This window comes from Monomorium pharaonis, chromosome 5, assembly GCF_013373865.1.
Source record: "Monomorium pharaonis isolate MP-MQ-018 chromosome 5, ASM1337386v2, whole genome shotgun sequence".
Classification (NCBI taxonomy): Eukaryota; Metazoa; Arthropoda; class Insecta; order Hymenoptera; family Formicidae; genus Monomorium; species Monomorium pharaonis.
This window is the reverse complement of record NC_050471.1, coordinates 6,993,489-7,006,616: the sequence shown is the minus strand read 5'-3', so window position 1 is coordinate 7,006,616 and position 13,128 is coordinate 6,993,489. Positions and strand designations below refer to the sequence as shown.

Genomic DNA, 13,128 nt, shown 5'->3' with positions numbered 1-13,128 from the left:
AATAGATCCGCGTTTCTTACTAAGGGATCAATTTGGCTACGGCAGAAGGGTTACTGATGAAACTTTTTTCAAGAGGCTCTTAACCCAAATTAGAGCTCGCAATCACAACTGCCAGATGATCCTTTATTCGCGTCGGCAATATGCAATAAAAATCTCTTGAGGGGCTAAAGAGCAGGGAAGAGCTACGATGCTTGCAGTCACTTTGAAGCGGATAAAAAGGTTACTAGATACGTTGTGCGATACAGCACTATTTAAGTTAAATATTTTCTAAAAGTAAGCCGTTCCGCACGTCGCACAACACGTTTCGGCAATGTATGGGGTGACATAATGTGGTCACGCTAAGCATGATGGAGGTTTGATAAGGAAATTCAGACACAGCTTGCGTCTATCCTAATCTACCGATTGTAACATCCGTGATTCGCCCTAAGTTCCCTAAATTGTCAGTTAAATTTTATTACCGTTAAATTAATAAAATTAACGATTGAGGAAAATTTTTTGCACTACACATAAGATTATTACGACAAATAAATCAATAAATAGAAGGTTGAATGTGAAAGAAATATTATAAATGTGAACAAATAAACTTATAATTTAGTCACATGTATTTTTCAATCAATTATGTAATTTAAATAATTCTAATAAACCAAGTTTACTCTTTTTTCGATGTAATTTTTATATTAAAATAATTATTTGTAGCCATAAGAAAATGATGAATTAACTTTTCCGTCTAATTTGTGATCTACTTATCTACTTAGCTTTATCAGAAAACTTTAATTAATCTAATCTAATTTAACATGACTCTTGAGTTATTAAGAAGACTATAGAAAAAAGTTAGCTCCCGTTTTTTTGGAACTTTAATAGTATACTTCTGGATAATTAAAGCCAAGATTAAATCTTTATTCGAGTAGACTGCCGTGATCTTTAATACGTGGTTGTTGTTGAATTTCAGGCGATAGTTCGTTTAGATTGTGACCGGCCGGTATTGGCCCGGGGCACCCTTGACCAATTAATGTGGTTAATACGGTGGCAGTGGGATATGAATCAGGATCAACACCTGTCAAGGATTTACGGAAATACACACTCTCTCTCTCTCTCTCTCTTTGCTATTGTATTATTTCCGAAATAAAAGGAACAGGAGTTGCGTATATACGAGCATGAATATGCAATTTAAGTCGACGGGTGGTCGCGTGTACTAGTCACCCCGTGTATTCAACCCTCTCCCGCTCCTCCCACCGTATATCCGGTAAAAAAAGTTCGTCTAGTAATATGCGTTATAATACAATTTCCGGAAGTTGTATAGAATATCCCATTGTCGGAAGAAATTGTATTGTACAAATAGTATTCTTTATACGCGAATTAATATCTCTCTTTCTCTAAATTAAAATAATTTAATTAGTTATTAAATATATACGTATAAAATTATATTTTTTATTATTTATTGAGTCGATAAGATTATCGTATATGATAATTATTTTAATTACATTTAATAAATAGTTTTATGCATATTTATTGTGTATATATATTTAATTGTTTAATGTGTGTTTGTGTACTATTGCTCATATGTGTATTGAAGGTAATAATTAATTGCAACTCTTTTATTACAACAACATCATAAATATTGGAAATATTACTACACTACTACTAAATTGCTTACATCTTGCCATTCCCGGTCATCTTTCAAATATTTCTTATATTATTTGCTCAAATAAAGGTTTGATGGAACCGCGACACATGTACCAATGCACTGTTACAGTTCTTACATCATCTTTTTCGAGCCTGCCTTTCTCTCGCATAGATGTAAAAGAGAAGCCGAAGGGAGAAAAATCACACGGTCTATGCGTTTCGGAGAAAAATAAAGAACGAATTTAACGACTTAGAAGTAAAGCGACCATAAACGATTAAAGCCGCAACCGGATGCAGTGTCTCGCGCGTTACATTGGGGTGCGAATAAATGCTGTCGTGCCCCACGATTATCGATGCCTCGTTGTCGATGTGACATGTTCATCATCCGCTGCCAGCGATCTTCTTTATACTTTCCCACTGCCTGACAAGGTCGTTTCCTCCCATTTTTTTACGAGGACTTTCCTTTGTTACGCGTTCGATAAATAAAAAAATTTCCATAGAAGTCCTTCTATTCAAATTTTTTATTAAATTAAAATTTTTTTCAAATAAAATAAAAAATATTTTAGTTGAAATTTTAGAACTAATAAAAATTCAACTAAAATATTGAACAACATGTAAAACAATAGATGTTAATATGTTCTCTCGTTAATTATATAGCAAGCACGTTTTGCTCCGCAGCTGTAACGGAGTACCTCACTTAATCGCGTTTATCGGTTAAATTGATTTTCATACAATTAAAATTTTAAAATCCCGCATGAAACACACCGTCACCTGCCGTGGAAGAACTCCATCGTGCACCTGCTTAGATCGCAAAATATTGTTCAGAAGGCGGGTCTTATTTACTCTGAGCAAATCGATGTCAATCGTTTGCGATGAAAACGTAAGTGCAGCTGCTCTATTGTTTCAGATAATACTGGGTATATTACTTACGCGTGATCGCAGTATGCACATTTAATGAACAATTCGTGACGGTATGCAGGTATTAGCTTTAAAAAATTTTTAGTAGAAATTGTTTCTCTCTACAAATATATAATTATATAAGTAAGAATACATTCTGCAAATATTATAACTTTGTTGAAGAAATAATCCATGATTCGTCAGTTAAATAAAAATTTACAACATATTTGATTAACATTTTGATGGCAATTTTAATAAAATTATTAACAACACTGTTGTGAGAGAAAAATTCACCTGTGAGTAAGGTTCGCACAACGTGGGACAATATTTAACTTAAAATCGAGTTTGTTCTCTATCAAGCACATTGTTGCAGTTTGTTACCTGTGATAGCACAGCAAATTGAATGAAGGGCTCAAAATCGTTGAATTCAACCCGTCGACAAGGATAACAAAAGGGTAGCGAACTAGCGAAGGAGAAGACGGAAAGGAATCATCGTGCAGATGTTACATAGACTATTCTCTATTCTCGAAATAATTTTTTTCCCAAATTACTTCCAGTCGTGTGATTTTCGAACAATTGCGCGTTGCTATAATTTGCAGACTTGGCAGAAGAAGCGAGAAAAACGGGTATTTATCATTTTATGTGCCCCCCCCCAAAAAAAACAATTTTGTGGAAATAAGATCCACCCTCTGCATTGTAAAAAAAAGTACGTGTGTTCTTTTTTTAATAGAAATATTATAAAGAGATTACTTGTATCTCTTAATAGAATAAAAAATTGTTTTAAAGATATAATGCTTGAACTGAATTAGTTTAAAATAAAGTTTTTTTTTCAATTCAGCAGCGAATGACTAAGATTTATACTGAAATTTATGTACTTTTTTATAAGAGACTTTTGTCGCCGCATTGCCGTTTAACTTCTGGTCAAAGACGAGCGTAACAGTCGATCGCGTGTTAGATGAACGGGTTCTTTGTGTTCATAAACGTTGATGCGGCAAACCGTTTCTAATTACGCGCCTCAACGACATGCGGGGCCTTGTGGTCTCATCGTAATGCAGCGGCAGCCCGTTCCTGAATAACAGGATCATATTAGCTATAATGATCCCTTATTGATCTATGTCTCGCACGATCGGCGTACAGCACATACATGCTACATGCGTGTTGCATTTATGCTTGTTAAATCTTTGAAATTCAGCAAGACATCACAGTAAATAATAATCGATATATATATATGTATAACATTCTGTAATGTATAATATTATAGAGTATGTAACATTAAATTTAAAAAATAAAAGAAACATATTTAAATATTATCTATTTTTACAAAACTATCAAGATTTACACAATAATCTTATATATTAATAATTGTGAAGATAATTATTAGATAATTATCTCCTATATAACAACATTCTATGTAATTTAAATTTATATAAATCTGTCTTGTAGGTCTGAAAAAAATTGACTCCTGATAGATTTAATAATTTAAACAAATAAATTAATCTTACATAAAATAAATGTTAGTTTTTATAATAATTTGCGTACAAGAAAATAATTTAATATAGCAAATACAGGGTGCCTTGTACGTGCAAGTATGTGTTTACAGACGTCTTAGAATGCAGCTGTCCCGCATGTATCAATCGCCAAATGATCCGATGCGGTTTTCAGACGGTTCCGTGCCGTTTTTCATCGTCACGAAACTTTTGCGAAGTTTCGAATCGATCGGCCGGGTCGGCGGAAGAATAATATTTGCTCACCCTGCTTGGATAAACAGATCGGGTATCTGAGAAACGTACTGATGCAACTTCGATGCAGCTTGTTACACACTAGGCCAAATTCCGTCGAAGCTCGGTACCGATGTGCAAAACCTTTTTTATAGATAAGAGAATCTCTCCATCACAGCTGCTCAATTGCAATGAATGACAAAAGTAAATATATTTTTGTACTATTATATTCTATTTAAAAAATAATTTGAATGGTAAACTTTTAAATTTTTTCATGGAATGATAAAAAATACTGACAAACAGACACAAAAGATATATGTATGTTACTTTATATAATACATTAAATCGACGATAATTTTCGTATTAATTGCATTTTGGCAGAATTCCGAATATGAAAGAACACAAAAGAAAAAACGGAAGAATTTACTGGCATGTCATCGATTTTCGGGTGGCGTAAAACCACCAGCTGTCACATTAGACCTCAATGGATTGTGATGGATCTGTCAAGAGTCTGGAAGAAAGGACCCAGATCGCCATCGAGAATGAATCTGTTCGAGTAATTGGAGCTTCTGAATGGTAGACGAAGAAAGGAAGCGACGGGTGTCCTTGGCACGTGCCAAGTGCGGATGTTCACAAAGCATTCCTCCTTGTGTCGTCCTGGAATCCGTCTTACCGTGTGATTCTCGCATCTTTTCGGAGCAATGGCCGTGATATTGGCGGTCCGTTGATTTTCAGGCTTTTGCTTATTTGCGGTCATCCGAGTCAAATATTTTGGTGCAAAACGAGTGACTTGTGATTTTAATGGAATTCTATGCTTGATATATTTTAAAAATTAAATTGTGGAGAATATAAATACTAAATAATATTTTCTCTATTAATCGAAAAGGTGAACATAATCTTTAAAAACATTACCGCAATGTTTTTTTCTTTGTCAAAACAAAATTGTCGCAAACGATTACAAAAGATTATATTTTCATAATTCGGAATTAAAAAATTTTGATTCAAGATTATTAGTTCAATATTGACTTATTCCGCATTTGTGAACCGAAGAACACGTGTTTATGATCAAACAATCGAGACACCCACCAACACTTTTGACACTGAAGATTATTGGATCTACGTTCACCTGGGGCGATTGGAGTGGTCGACGTGGTCAAGTCAAGTTTATGGAAGGGGAATCGAGTATGGGAAGAACAGAGAGGAACGTCAATCGGCAGGAGGAACAGGGATAGCAAGCTGGTCTCTCCTGTTCTGTAGGTTCACCTACGGACCCCTTCTACATAAGGCCCCTGCTCCTACCCCACTTCGTCAGTGTAGAGGCGGCCGTTGAAGTGCCACGTTACGGACACCTTAGTGCCTTACCGTACATCGAACGTGATCCGAACAGTGTGGACAATTGAAAAATCGTGTTATGTGGGACATCGTGTTCTCGGAAAGGTGATTCGTTCTCGGTTGCTGTTTAGCTGAACTCCTGATGCCAAGGACGCAGTGAGTAGTTGCCTCGTTCATTTTTTTTTTCGTCGTGTAGCGAGAGAGATCGTGGGTGCTGACCGGTTTCGTAAAGCTCGCTCTAGAGAGGTCGAAGTGAGATACTAGAGATCAGTGGGAGAAAGGAACGCGCATCCTCGGTGGAATGCAAAGAGAATTAATTTAAAAACTCTTCGCGTTTGCGTTTTACTCGGTAAATTATTTTTTGTGTATCACTTGACTATTTTTGATAATGGTAATTTAGGGCTTAAGACTCTCTTACAATTAATTAATAATTTATAGTTGTTTTATTTTTATTTAATTAAACTTCTAGCACATATTATTATATTTGAAATAACATTTATTAATAAATTTACGAAATTTTTTAAAACAGAAATTCAAACAATAATAATTCTAAAATTATCTAAAATTTTGAATTAAAAAATGTCAGAAAATGAAATCTTAATTACATAAAAATTTGTTAGTAAATTAATTATACATGTTTTATTCCAGTCAAGAATTTAATTTCTAATTTAACTCTCTCTTTACATAATTTGATATACAATTTAATAAATTTTATTTTTAATTAAAAATGTATAATTAAAAAGAGAGAAAAGATTCCTATTGAAATAAAATTAACAAAGAATTGAATAAAACTTTCTAATCAATTAAATTTTAATTATTGCCAGAGAAAAAGAAATTTCAAATTTCCATTTAAATGCACCTCTAAAGTTTCACGTGGCTCTCATAAAAAAATTCAGAGCTGTTTCGAAAACGTCCGAAAATCGCACCTCGATTTCACATTTACATCAGAAATCTCACGACCCTTCTGTTCGAGGGAGTAAACGATCGCTTAATTGCTCGACGGTTGTGCCTTGCTCATGTCAGACCTGAAAGTTACCGGCGAAACAATGGCCTGCTAGCACATTGCAGTTATTATGCATGGTTAAGAGGGGTGCGTTCATTTCTTTTTCTCCTTTTTTTTTTCGCGCACTCCCTCTTTCCTTCGGGAATCTTTCTATCCCTTTCCGGACTGTGCCTTCTTTTTATCTGTCACATTAATCCGTCTCGGTGCGCGATTGTTTAGCACTTTCCCAGACGGAATACCGAGGGATGCCCTCTTATGTAAATCGCCCTTCCTTTTCTTTCGGATTTTCACGGATCACTGATCGAACATGTATCTGTTATTGAGATTCGTTCTTTTAGAAGCAAACTGAATATAAATTATTAATGAGTTGGAAGCGATATTGATTTTTCCATTGACATGACGATTATCAATCGAAATTCGTACGATTTATTCAAGGCGTGACTGATTTATTCTCTATATATAGTATATCAGCAACATGTGTGAGAAATAGGATATACAGCCTTTTTTATTAAATTTTTTTAAGAGAGAGAAAGAGAAAGAGAGAGAGAGAAAGGAAGAAAGAAAGAGAGAATTTGATTATTAAATTTTTATAAGAGTAATAAGAGTAATAATTAATTAAAAAAGTATTAGTACAGCAATTATAATTAATTCATGTAGATAAATCTTCAAAGAAGATATATCTAATTATTTAAGTTTATTAAATTAGTTTTGGAATTGTTATGCAAAAGTTCCGAGTAATATATTTGCATATTATTATTTATATATTTTTCAGCATAAAAAAAGAAATTAATTGCAAAATCAAATTTACTTTTTGTAATTTTCACGCACAAATTACTTTCACTCTCATTCATATTCACTCAGGGCAAAATTATGTGAAATTTTGGGGACAGAATAATTTCATATTATATCCTTACGTATATTATCATATTATAATAAGCCCCCTTCACCTAAGAGGGTTAATATGGAGATCTGCCGGACATGAGCTTATGCTCGTTCTTATTCACAGCAAAATCGTGGACACCATGCGAAAACGTGGCCGGCCTCGCGAACGAAACCGCGGTAGCGAGGAGGGTTCAGAGGGAGAGGGGGGGGTGAGATCGGGAGTCGTTGAGGAGTGTCCGGAAAGTAAGAGCGGGCTTCCTCGCCGGTCGACCGGTCGAACAAAGGACAAGTGCGTCCTCGAGAGCGATGTTAGAACCTCGTCTAATTGTAAGACAGTCCTTTTTGATCTGAGCGACACGCGGGCCCACGGGGATTCAAAGGGAGAAAAGGGCAAGCACGCGTGCGCCTCGCACGTACATCTGCCGGCAAGGTGGGGAGATTTCGCAAGACGGCGGCGAAGAAGGGAGGGATAGGGCAGAAGAAGGAGAGATGGTGGCGGCTGAGAAAAGGGGGGCCAGTCTCGTGGGTCCTATACAAACTTTCCTGCGCCGAGGACCCCGTAGGTCCACCTCGAGGAGCCCTTCTCTCTCCTTTGGGTTTGGCGTTCCGCCATTTAAATGCCCCTCGGACGCCGTTGCCAGGACTCGTTTCCCCGTCTCATTGTTCCTATCTTATTTTCGAGTCTCGTCCTGAATATCTCTCCGAAGTCTTCTGAAGGTTACGGGTGTGCATGTGCATGAGAGACGTCACACACTCGCGATTTGCGAGTTTCCAGTTTATTCCCGATCGACCTCCGCATTTGTTCTCTTTTCGACCATGGGTCATTCTTCTTGTTTGATGGGTCGGCCAGCCGCCTTCCTCATGCGGCATCCACTCTCGCGTTGTCGAGTGGATCGTATCTTGAAAATTAAATTCCACTTTGGCTCCTCCCGGCCGGTATATCACGGCGTATCCAAGATCGACGTCCGTAATGGAATACAGTGAGCAGAATACATAATGGACCATGAATTCAAGTCTGAATAATTCAAGGTATATCAAAATGATTTATAATCTTGCGAGAGAAGATACTTTAGCGAGTTATGTACGGCTAAACGAGGATTCCGATATAACATCAATATTAATCGCTAAATGTTTCAATTATTAAAACAGTTTTAAGTGCATTTCTATATTTATATATAATATAGTTAATAATAAACAGTAGATTGTTTTCAGTTTTACAAAGAAAAAAAGCAGCGTTGACGATTGAAAAAAAGAGAGAGATCATTTTTGTTCGTTACTTTCTTTTAATATTTTTAAAGCGAGTTTTAAGATCGATACGATTATTCGGTTCTGCAATGTTACGAACTTGTTTTTAGACGAATTACTTTTTTTTTTTAAAACGACACATTACGCATTCTCGCGGATCGGAAAAGCCTGCTAACACTCATGGGGTTTCACCTTTACGGTGAACGCGCGTAGATCAGGCTCGGATAGTGGGGAGGCGCGCGACATGGGAACACGCGCGATCACCGGGGGGACAGGTGTGCTCCAAATAACGCGCGGGCCCAAGGCCCGTCTCTTCTCTCTCTCCTCTGTCGCACGACATGTTTTCCCTCTAGACGCGCGTCTCCGTCCTTCTCGTTGCCAAACTCCGTTCCCCTAATCTCTCACTGTCGCTGACGGAGCGAGCAGTAGCCTCTAGCGAGTGAATGCGGCTTTGATTGTCGTCGGTTGGGTCCCCGAAAACCACCCTCCCCCTTCACGGGGAACATTTCGAGAAAATGGCGCTAGCAAAAGGTGGGCTTGGGGTCAATCCAATATAAATCAGAACCGAGTCTTGAGGCTTAGTCAAGGAGAGAGGAAGAAAGAAATGAAGAGAGAGAGAGAGAGAGAGAGAGAGAGAGAGAGAGAGAGAGAGAGAAGGAGAGAAAGAGAAAGAGTGTATGTATGTGCGGAATCAAAATGGGGGGAGGCCCAGAAGAAAGGGGGCGATGGTGAATAGAGTATTTTCGGAACCGCTCGCGGCATATACATCGAAACGTTCGCGTATGTGCACATATGTCCGTGTGTTCGCGATAATGTGAAAGAGAATCAGGTACGAGACCTCCACCTGCCTCCACCTCCCCGCTTCACCTATCTTCTCTGGTAGGAATTTGGAGTTTCTCCCGGCGTTTGAAACGCCGACGGCCGTTATTCTTCTTTCTTATACATTGAGAATGACGTTGAGTTGCTACTGGGTCTTTTTCGGAAATACAAGGGTTAAGGAATTTGTTATCGGTCTATCTCGATAAGTCTTACAAGCGACTCCTTCTAGAGATTCAGAAGCCTTCGTGTTAAAATTTCAAGGGTTTAGAATTGATATCGTGCTCTTTGCACTTTCAATCTTGATGTACGTGAAGGTGTGAGAGTGGTTCACAAATAACTATTGTGAGATATCAAAGCAGATGGTACGGATAAGAGACATGTATTTATATTCTTTATCACTTAAAAGGACATTACATTAATTTTCGCTCTGTATATTATATATATATATATATATATATATATATATAGTAAATATTTTTGCTTATTTTTTATCAGCTTTGATATTTGATGTTCGAGAAAATATGCTTCGCAAATAACTCCTATCAAATACAAATGGCAACGATTTGGAAGCATACTCTTTCAAACAAAACACACACACACATATTTTATATATATAAAATTAAAAAACATACAAACAAATTAAATCTAGTACTCAGTCATTAAATTATTTCAAAACCTCTAGTTCAAAGGTAACTATTATAATGTAAGTGCAATATTATGCATTTTGCAATATTGTAATATATTAATTTGCAAAGTGTTCAGTAGCACAAAATTATATCAGCAATTTTATCTTGATGATTGAAATAGATACGATGAGAAAAATCTGTATGCTTTGAAGTAAATAAATCGTCGGCGGGGAGAGAGGGGGAGGGGGAGAAAGGTATATGTCTCTGAGGCACCTAGGTACTTCAAATCTCCGTGTGAGCCGACGGAGACACTATTTGTTAAGCGACATTCGGCGGGCGTGTTTGCATATGTAAGATCGCGCGTGATTGTTTGCGCGGTCCTGAAAAGAAATCGGGTAACGCACGAGTCTCTCTCAGCTGTCCTCCCCCTTTCCTGTCAGGATATCCTAAGAGAGAGAAAGAGATTGAGACAGAAAGGGAGACTTCGGGATTTCTTTCAAAGTTAACGTCTTCCTAAGACTTTATAAATTTAGTACAATATTTATTTTTATATTGATTCTTAATATAATACGTAATTTTTAACATGTAATTTTAATATTAATTTTGATAAAAACCTACTGCATAAATACCAATATTATAAAAGAAAGTTAAGCATAATAAATAAAAATAATAAATTAATTTATACTAATAAATTGTACATATGTTATATGTTATATGTAATTATTTAAATAATTTAATTTAATTGATTTCTTAATTGGTTCTACTCAACAATTTATTTAATATTATTCTATTAAATTATATTATTGTCTCTTTTTTAGTTGAAAGTAATTAAATATTTAAAAACATTTTCTTGCAAATTAATCTTTTTAAAAAAAAGAAACAAAAGATAAATCTCTTTTTTATTTAATTTTTACAAGTAATTTTACATAAATTATTAAGTTTATTTAACATAATGAAAATTGATCTAATTTGAATTAAATTGAAATTAATCAAATTTTTATTAACAGTAAATTATCTTAAAATTAGTTGAAAAATCTATAAATAAAACGTAGTTTTTTATGCGTAGTTTTTGAATGCATTCTCAATGTATCAGATACATCACACGACCCTAGATAGACTGAAGAGTTGCGTGTAGTACCCTTTTCTTAATGTTATAGTCTTGACGACACGCGCTACTTTTCGAAGTATTTCTTGCTTTCTCCGTGCCGCACCCTATGATGAGGGGCGCATCAAAACCGTTAATGGCACCATCTTTCTTGTTTTGGGCCCGTGAATAATCCACATTGTAATGGCGGTTTCTGCGCTGCAACCGCCATTAGTTTCGTGCGTCCCCGACAAGTGATTATTAACGCCACGAAGAAGAAAAGGTTAAAAATCTTCCGTTTCCCTCGCATTTTTTATCTCCGCTATTTTCAGACTGACAGCAACATCGTACACAGAGTGTATCCATCTACCGATTTATAAACAAGAAAGAAGAACAAATTTTTAAGATAAAATTTGCAAATAAAATATTGAATTATTAAGTCAATTAAATTTTATTTCAAAGTATGATATCAAACTTGTAATTATATATATTTTATATAGCGTATTTTTCGGACTTGGCAGATGGAGAATTTGCAAATAAGTTTTCCCAAAGGCTGGGAGGGGCTTCCTCTAGAAAAACACAAGCAAGATCCGACCCTTAATCAATCTCGTTTACTTCTTTGAATCTGCCTACTTCTTTCTTATTAAAAACAGTTTTTATAGTATACATTATGGACGAGGGTTCTTGTCGACCATGCTTGCAAGCATGTCAAGGTTTCAACCGTCGTTCTATTTTATTCATTTTCCGTGGCATACAGGAACGAGGTCGATCCTGCCTGGCGTCTTGCGGGAATAGAAGCGGGACTGGGACTTATATATATATATATATATACGGGACGGGTGTAAGGCCCCAATGTTGTTATTCCGGGCCGCTCGTCATGGGGACCATTCTTGAATTCGCAACGTGACCTCAAACGACGCGACTCTTCTCGTGCGAACACCTTATAGGCCCATAAAAGGGGCGTATATGGGGAATTGAGAAGCCGCGGAACAATTCAGTGTCTTTAGCGCTTGTACACTTGTCTCTGTTTCTCGACATTGAAATATATGACATATACCCTAATTGATGAAAAAAAGACAGACTTCTCTCCCTTTTCTTCAATAATCCGAGTCGAATTTTGCTGATAGAATTGTACTAGTGTAACATTTGAATTATAAGATAGGTTATTTTGTTCATTTTTTAAAAAGTTATTCTATTTATTTGCTAAACTGTATTTATAATCAAGATTAATGCATTTAAAAAGATAAATAACTTCTTAAAACAATTGCAAAAAATTTATTTAAAAATACTGCTTCTCTACACACACATTTTTGAAATATTGTAAATATATTTATAATTATAATACACTTTTTTACTTTTATTATAATACTTTGAGCAAATATACACGTGTTGAAATATACATGCAACTATTTTGTCAATGTTAATGTTATACTTAATGTTCAATGTTATATTTATTTGTCAAGTTAATAAAATTGTCTTGGAATATTTGAAATCATTCTTTCGGATCTTGCACTTGTCTTCTCTCCGCTACCAAGGCAAAAATGCAAAAAAAATATTCTTTTGTAACGTATACTCGTTAGGCATATCGAAGATCAGATGAAGCGATAATATTCACAGGTGGACCACATACAGTGGTTCCCCTTTCTATATTTATATCGTATATACAACACACTCAGTGGGCCCTTGAGATTTATTACGCACTCATAATTACGACGACGGACCCCTGGGCTTCGCTTAATAGAGTTCCCTGGGCATTCTAATCGAATCTATCGTAGTCACGGCGAAAACCTTCAGTGAGAAGGATTTCGTATGCAGGTGGCGAATTAGACAGATTCTTATCTGCTATGACTATTCTTCGAGAATTGGCTTATTGCGAATAAAGTAATAATTTATAGATAA

General features: G+C 35.9%; 2 protein-coding genes across 4 annotated transcripts in view; one reads left to right on the top strand and one right to left on the bottom strand.

Annotated features, from left to right (window-relative positions):
• The window catches only part of LOC105830421 (paired mesoderm homeobox protein 2B), a 63,531-nt gene that overhangs the window by 22,025 nt on the left and 28,378 nt on the right, over nucleotides 1-13,128 (bottom strand). The gene's annotated exons all lie outside the window — the stretch shown is intronic.
• The window catches only part of LOC105829080, a 43,539-nt gene that overhangs the window by 9,517 nt on the left and 20,894 nt on the right, over nucleotides 1-13,128 (top strand). The window contains exon 1 of one of the 3 annotated variants that reach the window (XM_036287649.1): nucleotides 5,639-5,726. The exons of the other annotated variants lie outside the window; for them this stretch is intronic. The gene's annotated coding sequence lies outside the window, so the exon portion shown is untranslated. Of the gene's footprint in view, nucleotides 1-5,638; nucleotides 5,727-13,128 lie in introns of those variants that run through there. 3 annotated transcript variants of the gene reach the window in all.